Below are 13,021 nucleotides of genomic sequence, written 5' to 3' on the forward strand. Positions count from 1 at the left end.
TGATAGCATTGCCTACATAATTCAGAAAGTAGTTATTCAGGCCTGGAGCTCAAAGTGTCTATTACAAACGCTACATTATTTTCCAGTAGGATATTAACTTTGAGGGCAACCACAGCTACATGATATTAGAACAATAGGAATTATACTCAGGCTTTAGTTAATAAGAACATGAGTGAGAGGAATTTAGAGGAGGTAAAGATAATTATTAAGCAACAGATTGTTTTTTGAGAAAATAAGGGGAAGTAACTGGAAGAAGAAAGTAGGAATACTGTCAGTGTCTATAGGTTTTGAAGTTGTTAATGCTATGTAAAGTTATAATTAAGAAGTAAATGTAGAGGGGACAGAGACAGGAGCAAGAAGAAAATACATAGGAATAACTGTAGAAGGAACCTTAAAAGTTCTTATTAATAAAATCAAACCTGAGGCGAGTTATTGGGGTCCATGCTGGTAGATCAGAGAGACAGAACAAGCCACAGCTATCTCACCTCGCCGGATCCTCAGCTGGTCTTGTCTCCTCAGACTGGAGGCCTCTGAGTCCTCATCCGGAATGGGTCTCAGCTGAATTACTGCTCAAAAGCCTGAATGCTTAACCAGCCAAAATGCTTAACTAGCCAAATGCTTCTAGTTTCTGGTCCTCAAGCTTTATATATCTTTCTGTTTTCTACCACCACTCCCTGGGATTAAAGGCTGGCTTTCTGGGATTAAAGGCGTGTGTCACCATGCTTGGCTATTTCCAATGTGGCCTTGAACTCACAGAGATCCAGAGGGATTTCTATCTCTGGAATGCTAGGATTAAAGGTGTGAGTACCACCATTTTCTAGCCTTCGTATCTAGTGGCTGTCTGTTCTCTGACCCCAGATAAATTTATTAGAGTACACAATATTTTGGGGAACACAATACTACCACAAATAACAGGAGTGGGGGCATATGAGACATAGTTGAATTGTGATCTTCAATCCCTTTTTAATGTAAAGTTCACAGTGGAAAGAATCCAGATAGAAGGGCAGCAATCATACAATATTTAGTATTCCTTATCAGCTACTCTAAGATTGATGACTTCAAAATGGTGCTCCAGTTAGGCACAGCAGGTAAGTGACAATAGCAGTTATGGCTACTCTAGTGCTATGTGATACATCTCGTCTCAAGCATTTGTGCACATGTACATTTCCAAATACTACAGCCATTCTAATATCCTCACTCTGTGGGTGGGGTAACTGAAGCACAGGGAAGTTAATAATTCATCCGAGATTATAATGCTAATAAATAGCAACCTATTTAAAAACAATATGAAAACCTGAGGCTCTTGGTTTTAGATTATGCGAGTTTAAACATTTACACACTGTTACCTGACTTCACCCAGATGTGTCCTGTTGTGAAGTCACCTTCCACCAGTTTTCTGATAAGTTTCAGAATATTCCCTGTGCAGACCTCCCTCCCTATTTAAGGAGCATTTTCTGAGAGTTACAATGATTAATAGCTCCGAGAGGCTGTGTAGAAACCAAAAATGACAGCTGTCAGCGAACTCGCAGAAATACAGGTGCAAAAGCAGAGCTTGAACATGTGCTGGCATCAAGGAACATGTCAATTCCAAAGCCTCACATCGATAACAGCAGGAGTCAAGAGCTCCATATTCAGAGGAAAACTAGCAAACGTCCAGATGGAAATTAATGTTACACGGTTTTTAATACTGAAGACTTTATACAATTTAATAATACATACATATGTTTAACCACAGTTTCTATTTTAGGAGCTTCTAGTAAGCTATCAAAACACATTATTACATGGAGATTCCATAGCTTTTGTGTGTTGTGCTGACTAAAAGATAGCAAGCATAAGAAAAAGATCTATGTGTGAAGAGACTCAGGGTACACACAGAGGATAATGCATTATCATCTTCCTAATAATGTACTTAGAGACATTCATCAAAGAGAATCGCTGTGGTCCTGTCACTGATTTCGAAAATCTTTAGAGGCTACTCAGACTTTTTTTTCTAGTTACCAATCAGTGGAATGCACATCTTTCAGAATGGTAGAATGCTCAAATCCCATTTTATATGAGATTTACTTTATGCATTTTGGTATAATTCCTCTCACAATTGTACATATTGGTTCATACATTTGAATGTATAATCCACCTCTACATTTTGATACCTATGTTTTACTTACACACTAGTATGCATTCTGCATCTTAAAATGAGCATACTGATTTACCCAAATACAAAAGGGTATTGAGTTTCTGGCATGAATTGGACATCCAATATATTGCAAAGAAATCCATGCAAAATTTCAACATACATATTGTGAATAACATCATGAATATTTTAGCCAAAGGAAAGTTCTCTCTCTCTCTCTCTCTCTCTCTCTCCATCTCTGTCTCTTTCACACACACACACATTCACACACACACACACATATATATTTATATATATATATATATATGTAATATGCATAGGCATATGTATTCTCATGTGTAGATAGGTGTATGCATAACACACCACTGTATAAAATTTTGGTTAATGACATTAAAAATTCCAAAGTAATGATGGCAGGAAGAGTAAAATTAAACTACATGAAGAGTGGTTAATATGCTTTCTGGTGAACACCTGCATCTTGATTAACTTTTAAAAGTTAAATATAATTTTCTTTAGAGATCTTAACAATTCATATACAGTCCCCTTGAAATGGATCCTAGATATTAATATGAAACTTCTTTAGTTCTAGAAGAGAATCTAAAATGGCTCCTTGACCTTACACTTCATGATATTTTTATCTGAAATACTGAAATTTTGATTAAATGAAACTAAGAAATGAATTTTTTTTTAATATTAAGGTTATCAACACTTATACAAACATACACATAGATGATATACAACTAGCCAAAAACTGATAGTGTTTGAAAATACATAGTTGATAAAAAGTTAAATCTCAGTTATATGAATAACGCTTAAAACAAATCAAAGGCAACAAAAATAACAACAAAACCTGTTTGACAAATGGTCCAGCTCATGGAAGCAGATGTGGAGATGACAACCAACCCATGGGCAAAGTGAGCATGATAGAATAGTAGGCAGATGTGAAGCAATCAGCAATGGCATTCCCCTACACTGCTATTGGAATGGAACAGGCCAAAAGCTATTAATGCAAATTTCTGTCAAGCATAAGCAAATTAACAGTTCTTAAACTACTGGAATTAAATCGTTCAAATTAGGTGGGATAGTGAAGGAAGCCAGGATTATCATGGGGATGAGAGGTGATAAGCAAGAAATGATTAAGTTATAAATACTGGATCAGGGCAGACCCGGACTAGAAATTCTATCTGCCTATATGGGATGCTAGAAGTGCATACAGTATCATGCTCTCAGGTGAAATTGTGTAGACGCAAGAAACATTCAACAAACAGAACAACGAGGGCCATTCCAGCTTGTCAACATCGCTATGTCTGAAATTAACTAAAACCTACATATCTAGGTACACATGACATTACATGTTCCCTTTGTATATTTTATAAATTTTATTGTCCTTGACTGAAGGTACCAAGTCCTCTAACTTATCTTCAAGCACTATTACTCCATTCTCCTTATCACCCATCATATTTCTGAAGTTTTCTACTTATGTTTTCATGGATTTATTGATTTTTTTTATTTCCATCATCATATCACTTTGTTTTTTTCTGTAGCAACTCTGTTTATTAAATTGTAATTTCATATTCTCTATTGAGTTATTTATTTAATTTATATATTTATTTGTGATCTCTTGGATTTCATTCAGAGTTTTTCACATCCTCTTCCATTTTGTTGAATATATTCATCATCAATATTTTAAATTTTTGTCAAATTTCATACAAGTCATTCTCACTGGGGGTATTACTCTAAAATCTGTAGATTTTGGAGGGGACATGTATGAGATTTTTATGTAACCTGTGTTTTGGCTTTGGATCATGCACACCAGGAATTAATTGTTGGCTGAATTTATCAACATTTTCAGTATTGCTTTTGTTACATTTCATCTTTCAGTTGAAGGAGTGGCAATGTTGTATAACTGACCCTAAGTATAATATGGTCAAGATGTCCTTTTCTTTTCTTTGATATTCAGGATGTCAATCCCTCTTCCAGCTTTTCCCTGCAACAACAGTCATTATTCAGTAGATTCACTCTGACAATACTTTTGAAGCCAAGTATAAAAAAAAAACAATTATCTCTTAAATTATTGTTAAGTATAAAATGGACTTTAAAAGTAATGTTCTTACTAACAAACTAAGTGTGTGGCATTTGTAGATAGATAGAAAATAAAAAGAGAAAGCAATAAGAAGTACATAAGAAGACCAGGGATTCGTTGGCATAATAAAGAGAGAGTAGTGGAAAGGATTGGGGGAGAAATTTAGCAGCAAAAAATGATTTGAGTAAAGGATTTTTGGCCAAAAATGGATTAAAGAAAAAGACACATAAAGATATGCCATGAGAAAACAGAGCAGTCCCATTTGTCCAGAGGATGAAGCACAGGGACCCAAAACTAAGCTATAATACATCCTTTGGTAGAGTAAAAGGTATACAGACAGTAAGAAAATAGAGAACACACACACACACACACACACACACACACACACACACGATATAAGGCAAGAACACAGCAGGATCCAGATGTCTTGTTAAAATGACCTAAAACATTAAGGAAAGATGGGATTGGTAGACAAGAGGAGAGAACTACAAGATGATTTTGGATTAAACCAGCCTGAATTAACATTTATTAATGCTAACATTCATCAAGATTCACTTGGACTCTTCCATGTTCTTGCCCCATTACAGGGAGGGCCTCTTAGATGGACTGTTGTTCCTCTGTGTCTTCCTTTAGATGACCAGGTTACTATGTTGTCTTGGTCCAAGGGCAGGGCTTCATAGGTTGAGTCCCACTTTCCTAACTTTATTATCTAGGTCCTGAGTTGCTTTTGTTATTTTATTCATCTGCTGTTTCTGTATGGTGATTTATCATTTTGAAATGTAGGACTCGAAATCCTTTTCTAGCATTTTATCCATCTCATGATCTTTGCTTTTTTTAAACTTTTATTGAAAATAGTTTTTTATCATATAATATATCCTGATTATGATACTCCCCCATCTACTCCTACTGCTGCATTCCAGATCCACCCCCTTTCTGTCTCCCATTAGAAAAGAACAGGAATATGAGGCGTGAGCCCACAGAGGAGTATATATGTAAAATATATATAATTTAATATATATAATATAATATATGTAAATTAATTAAGGGATGCAATGGGGAAACAGACTCACTAATACAGAGCAAGGTAGACATGTTGTGGATCTGCTGCTGATCTAGATTCTGTTCTCCTCAAGGACCATGGAGATCAACTGAAAGCCGCTTTCTGCCACTTGACCCAGTCTCCTCACCCTAAGAGAGAGTATCACCTTTTCTCTCTCCTCTTAAGTGGTCACATATGCAGACAAGAAGCCATGCCCCAAGGCTTGTACCCCAAAGCTATTGGCAGAACCAATTCCCTCAGGAATAATAATAAAATATAATGTAATAGTATAAAACAAAAGCTAACATGTAGAATAGAACAAAAAGAAGTAAATGAGCCCAAGAAACATAAGATGCAGAAACTCACTCATTCACACACTCCAGAATCATATAAACACAATGCCAGAAACCATATATATATTATACATTTATTATTTATATTTATATGAATTGTAGGGTAAAAAGAAAGAAAATATATGAATAACATAAAACATAAATGAAAAACAAAATAAGATAAAATAAAATTTAAAAGGCCCTGAAACAATATTTTGAGACAAAGAACCTCCAAAGTTGCTGTTGAATACATTTTCTGTAGGACATATATAGTGCTGGGTATGTTGTCATCCTTAAGAGTAGTTTTTTCCCAAGTGAGACTCTCTTGAAAAAAGTAAATTTTCATTTTCAGGTGGTTATCAGTTGAAGATACCTTCTGGGTTAGGGATGGGGGCACCTGCCAACTTCTCCTTTCAGCTCTAGGACCCCATTTGATGCAGACCTCTTGAGGCCCTGTGTATACTCACAGTCTCTGTGAGTTCACATGCATGTCAATCATGTTGATTAAGAGAGCCTTGTTTTGTTCATGTCTTGTATCCCCTCTGGCTCTTACACTGTTTCTGCCTCCTCTTTGCCTGATTTTCCTGATCCCTGAGAAGAGGGATTGGAAAGGGGCTGGGTATTCAGTGGTCTCTTCTACTGCAGGAAGTAATTGCATTGTTGGCTGAGAAAGGCACTGATCTATGAGTAGAACAGGCTATCCTTAGGATTCATTTTGTTGTTTTGTTCTGATAGTAGAACAGTGGTATTTGGTTTTACCCTAGGTATCTGACCTGTCTAGTCTCCAGTTCCTGGTGACCCAAGCATTAGAATGGGTTCTGTCATATGAGCCTTAAGTCAAATCAGATATTGTTTGTTTACTTCTATTGTTTGTGCCGCCACTGCCCTAGCATATCTTGCAGGCAGTACACACATTGTAGATCCAAGGGTTTATAGTTGGGTTTGTGTTTACAATTCTCCCTTGGCAACCTTCAGAGTGCCTTCCTATACCAAAGGTGCTAGCATGTAGGGGTGAAAGCTTTGTGTAGTCATCAGCTAAACTTCCTCATGTTCAATGAGTTGTGTAAGTGTTTTCCAAAGCAATAGGGCCTTGCTGTCAGTTTTTAAAGGGCAACTTATAATCTTGGCAATAGCCTGGTTTATTTAGTGGTTCCCATGGGACTCCTTTGGACAACAACACAATTAGCTGCAACTATCCCAGTACTAAAAGTTTCATTTAGTGACAAAAGATGTCCAGTTGGGGTTCTCTCTCTCTCTCTCTCTCTCTCTCTCTCTCTCTCTCACTCTCTCTCTCATTATCTGGCAACATTTATATCACCTTTATATATGTAGATATTTTAGGAAGATTTTATCTATTGGGGTTCCATACTGCCCTTCAAATGTCACTTAATTTTAGCTGTTCCTTCCCACATTTCTTCTCTTGTCACTTCATCCCTTTCTCATCCCCATTCATCCATAGCTATCCAATTTCCCTTTCTTGGAAGGATCTATCTGTCTCCCCAAATCCCTTACTCTATAGCTAACCTCTGTGGTTCTATGGGTTGTAGTATTACTGTAATGGACTTAATAGTTAATATCCACAGATAAACAAATACATGCCATGCCATATTTATCTTTCTGGTTCTGGGATTCCTCATTTAGGATAATTTTTTTTCTAATTATTCCAATCTACCTGAAGCTTTCATGATTCCATTTTATTAATGGATGAGTGATATTCCATTGTATATAGGTACTACATTTTCTTTATCTGTTAAGGGGCATTTATTCTTTTTTCAATTTCTAGATATTATGGACACAGCAACAATTAACATTGCTGAGTAAGTGTTTCTGTGGTAGGATGAAGCATTCTTTGGGTTTAGTCTTAAGAGTGGTATAGCTGGATCTTGAGATAGAATGACTCCCATCTTCCTGAGGAACAGCCACACTGATTTCCCTAATGACTCTACATCTTTGCTTTTAAACACCTAGTCCATGTGAGCTTCTGAATATGTAACAGTGGTTACACTTCTGTAAGTTTTGTGTTTTGTATATATGATTGACAGATATACACTCCCACTTTTAAGTGAGTCTTTTTTTTTTTTTTTTTTTTTTTTTTTTGCTTTTTTGAGACAGGGTTTCTCTGTGCAGCTTTGCACCTTTCCTGGAACTCACTTTGGAGACCAGGCTGGCCTTGAACTCACAGAGATCCACCTGCCTCTGCTTCCCGAGTGCTGGGATTAAAGGCATACACCACCACCACCTGGCTTGAGTCTTTTTTATAAGTTGTCTTCACCTGAGTTTATATTCACTATTACTATCCAGGAGAAGCCAACCTCAGTTCTAAAAGATACAACAATTCTTCCCCAGTAATCCTGTTTTTAACTTTCAGAAAACAAACAAACAAATAAACAAACAAACTTGTGTGTTTGATTTGTGTTCTAGATAAGTTTCAGAGACATCAGCACTATGAGAATGATCGGAAAAATGCACTTTATAATTTTTAAAAGTGAAAGGGATTAATAAATAGGCAAAGTGAGTTCTGAACAGGAAAGGGGATATGAGAGTAATGGATGACATAGAATGAAGTGGGAGCACACACCCTTAATCCTATTACTTAGCAGGCAGGATCTCTGTGTGTTCAAGACCACACTAGGGAACAGAGCCAGGTGTGGTGGCACACGCCTTAATTCCACAGCAAGGCATAGAGACATGGATAGACAGGAAGTAACTTGCAATGGGAAGCTTCAGAGTTGGTGAGTTAAGGTTGACTAATGGCTTTTCCTATTTCGCTGATCTCTCTAAGGCTTTCATCCCTGTATTTGGCTCTGTGTTTTTTATTTAATAAGACCATTTGGAAATTTGTCTACAGTAGAGTTGGGTGGGCAACTTAGCAAGTGCCTATCTCTTCTAAAACAGGAACGCTCTGGTTTAACTCAGGAATATGCTGCTTACCTTCCATGTATGAGGATGCAGCTTCAGCTGTCAGTTAAAATAGAAGAGGAAGAAAAGCAAGCAGAGGAGGAGGAGAGGGAGGGGGAGGAGGAGGAGAAAACCTCTGGATAGCCTACAGTTTATGTACAATTAGATACTATAGGATTCAGGTTTTTAAATGTAGACACTGTTTCTGAAGATCTTCTTCAGTAAAGGGTGCCTGTCCCTGGAATGCTGTCATGTCTAACTTAAACACTATGCCTCCTGAAGTAAGAAAATTCTATATGTTTCACCCAGACATGGAAACATATGATCAGAGATTTTAATGATAGTCTGCCTTTTTAGTTTTTTACTTTATCTTTTCAAACTATTCTCTCCTACGATATATTTGCATTGATGGTTGGCATACCATTTCTCAACAAAGTGAGGTACTAGTGCTAAGATTATAATGATTTAAGACCAAGACTGATCTCATATTGTTCACTGACACCTGCTGTTTAGGCCCAAGTAGCATAAAATAAAAATAACATAATTATTTATGCATTCTACTAATTACTTGACACTAACTGATTGAAAAATATAGTTCATTTAATGTATTTACAGATGAAAACGAGGCAGTAAGAACTTAAGTAGCTTATACAAGGTCATCAAAGTATTAAAAATGGAATCAGGTGGGCTAAAACCTGTGTTCTGAATTGCTGCATATCCTTAATCTCTGAATATATGAAATAGATACTTGTTAAAACAGTTAGTAACAGGGCCTTAACTTCTGGAAATACTGCATGATAAAATCTAAGTTAAACTCACTACAAATGAAGTGTACACTGAAGGTTACAAAATGATTGAATAAAATAAGGGAGCATATCTTTATAGAAATTAAAATTGAAAATAATTCTAAAATAAATGGAAATTTTAAAATATCCAAGATGGACACTAGATCCAAAAACCTTATGACAGAAGTAAAAATAATGGTGCTGTTGTTTTCTTAAAGATATGTATTAAAGACACTTGGTAAATCAACTGGCACATCCCATTCTCAGGAAACAAAACATTAGCTCCACAATTTGTTTTATTGAAAGACCTTGAATAAATTGGATATATATTTGTATTCAGAGCATCTGAATAAGTCTATTTTCTGACAGTCATCTTCTTAGAGTCCTAAAAGAATTGATGGTATTCATGAAAGTATATGAGCTCACATAGGAAGGAACAAGACCTTGGTATGCTTATAAAAGGGAGTTTGCTCAATGCAAAAGCACCCAAGAAAGGAAAAGATATAAAGAATAAAAACAAATCAGGGATAAAAAAAAATGTTCACATATGTTCATACTTTCAAGAGTATTGTTGGTCTAATTCACAGGGCATACACTCTAAGACTGCTTCATTATACAGTGGGAATAAAACTTGCTGGACTTCTGTGCATGTACAGCTCAGAGTTTATGAACTTAGTTATACTTTCTATTCCTTTTAGTCACCTTAGTTAGTGTGCACTTTCAACACAACATGTAGGCATGAGGAGTGTAAAGATACTCAGTAGAGCCAAAGAGAAGGAAAAGCCTGTAACTCAACAGCATCTCTCCCTCTTTTCTCTACCCATTTCTTCCTCTGAATAAGCCATAAATCCGGCATGCACTGGGATGGAAGTTGAGGATTTGGGCTCTACAGTCCTTCTGGACTAAATAGAATTGGTCTTAAAAATATTAGCTACTATTTATATACTAAATTCTCCACCAACCCTCTTTCCAGACCTGCTAAGGGTGCATTACTAACATCCCACTGTGTAGATGGAAGAATTGAGGAAGTAGAGATTGTTTGCAGAGGCTGAAGTCTGCTAATTTGTTTCTAAACATGTAGATTTAAATATTGCCATATGGAAGAGATTCCCTTTTTGCAAACTGCTATGCATGGTTGCTTCAATCTCTAACCCCAGCCCTCAAGAGACTGAGGTAGGGGTGCTCTGAGTTTCAGGGTAGCCTGGCGAACAAAAGTGAGACCCAAGATCAAAGGAACAGAAACAAACCAACCAACCAACACACAACAGAAAACACTTTTCAATGCTGCTCTTGATCAGGCTTCAAGACTTACGGTTTGCAGTCTCTCATCTTTTCCATTCTTGTATCCCAAGGATTTAGTTAAGATGAAATGGCACCAAGTGAAAGTGGGAGAACAAATGAGTTTAGTTAAGTCACAATTTCTTCTTTGCTTATCAAAGCGATTTTATATTAATAACCAGTGAATATCTATTCTGTGCAATATCTGTGGTTGCTTCTTATACATTCTTCTGCTTATCACCTGATGATGTGCTTGAGATAAAGTCAAAAGTCCTGGTGGGTGTTCATAGTGGGTTGGAGATTCACAGCATGCAGGACTCTAGCCAAGCTGTTTATGCTCTTCAGTAAGTTTAACTCTCATCAATTGTAAGTGACGATAGCATTTGACTTGGAGGATTATTATGATTAAATATTTTTAAAAATGTGTTTTTATTTTATCAATGATCAAAGTATTTAAAAGCAGCATGGCAGTTAAGAACATGAATTTGATGGCAAACTATTTGGCCTCAAATCTCAGTTAAAAAATTGGCAAATTAGTTGATGACATTTTGCTTGTTTTCATCCTGTAAACAAAGATGAAAATATACCTATCTTTTGACTTTATTATGGACTGAAAATAAATAATTCACCATGCATTGAGCACAAGATAAGCCCTCCATGGATATTCTAATTGTTACTATGTGAACATCTGGTTAATCATACATGCTAGTTTTTTGAATCTGGTAAGCACTGAGGTATGGTTCAGACTTTTCAAGTGAGGTGCCAATGGTTAACAAGTCATTAAATATGTAACAGTGCCTACAATTTTATGCACTTGGTGAAGACATACTGAGTGAATGAATTAGTGTAGTGTAACCTCATAGCCTGCAATGGGATTAGAACTTCAAACTTTCCTTTTGAAAAGGTGACTATTTCTGTACTTAATGGTAGATACAGTTTTGTAATACAAATTAACGTAACCTACTAACACGTTTGTACTCTGTTCTTACGTAATGAGCAAAATTGCAATTATTTTTTAATTAGAAGGCTTCCTAATTATTTTTATGAATTTCAGTCACAATTATGGCATTTCTTTTATGCCTTAGTAGGACAGAACTATGAAAAATATTCAAAGATATTTTGAATCAAATTCAACATTACACAAGAATATGGTGATTAAATTTCAATCCTTGTAATTTAAGCTTAAAGCTCTTATCACATAAAGACAGTATTCGGAGATACTTAATTGCTTATCTTCGGTCCATTCAGCATAATCTGAATCCATTTACCTTCAAAGCATTCATTTCTATATCAACCATAAGCCCTTCTCTAGGTTATTTATCCATCTCCAGGCTTAGCTCCATAGATTTGCACAGTAGGAATAATTTTACTTAGTACATGGGATATTGTGCAATAGAAATGGCATATGTGATTATACCCTAACATATATGTATATATGATAACTGCATGTGTACTGAGTTTGCTTGTTCAGGCATTCCTGGAAAAAGTCAAATAATGTAGCTAAGTCCAAATTTCAGAGGGTCACCTGAGTAAATTCTGCTAGACATTCTGACACCTGATTTACATTGCAGGAATGGTGACTTGTTAGAAATAAAATTGAAATGAAAATAAAATGCTTATTAGTTCTAGCCACTCTGGGTAGGAAGATGCTCTGTACTTAAATTTGATGTTCTGTGCTTAAATTTTTGCAACTTACTATAAATGTATTAAAAATGTTTGTTTATTTGGCTTCATCTGCCTACTGTAAGATCTCAAGTTACTGATTTTCCTAAATACATATCAGTTGACATTATATCACAAAATGAGCAGCTAACTGAAAGTGTTGAGCTCTATAAAATAAGCAGCACCCATGATCATAGCTCTTACTCAAGTGTTTGTCTCAGGCCAAATCCTTCAACTCCCTAAGTCCAAATCATTACTTTTGTACTTTACACTCGGGCATGACATGGTGCACATTGAAGGCATGCTCAATGTTGCCATTGGATTTGAGAACATAAATCCATACACAGAAGACCCCGAGTCTCTGAGAAGCAAAGCTTGATAGAAAGATGTTAATGATAATTACTGAGCTTGGAATGCTTTTGAAAATATATAGCAGGGGACCTTCCAGGCTCTCAAGAGAGTCCAAACTTGAAAATCCCTTTTCTTTAATGTGTATAAAAGAGAATCACTATGGAGTATTTCTAAAAATTTGTTGTTACAGTAGGGCAATTTGAAGTCCCTTCAAGTGTCATCAATATGAAAGGAATATTGCTTATTTCTAATGCAGACTGTATGTATTTTTAACATGGACAAGTGAGGGGATCTTGGAAATAATCATATTTCCATGTACCAAAACCATAAAGTTGCTCCCTGCTGACTTTTAACAAACTACCGGCATGAAAACCTAATGATGGTTGAGCAGAGAAGTCTTGTAATTTTCCCAAAGCAATTTATATTATTCTCATTGACTATCTTCCTCTGAGGATCACAAGT

At 36.0% G+C, this 13,021-nt stretch overlaps 1 protein-coding gene across 1 annotated transcript in view; it reads left to right on the forward strand.

Moving 5' to 3' along the window:
• Positions 1-13,021, forward strand: part of Ccser1 (coiled-coil serine rich protein 1) — a 1,130,812-nt gene that overhangs the window by 852,795 nt on the left and 264,996 nt on the right.

This window comes from Peromyscus leucopus, chromosome 3 (assembly GCF_004664715.2).
Source record: "Peromyscus leucopus breed LL Stock chromosome 3, UCI_PerLeu_2.1, whole genome shotgun sequence".
Classification (NCBI taxonomy): Eukaryota; Metazoa; Chordata; class Mammalia; order Rodentia; family Cricetidae; genus Peromyscus; species Peromyscus leucopus.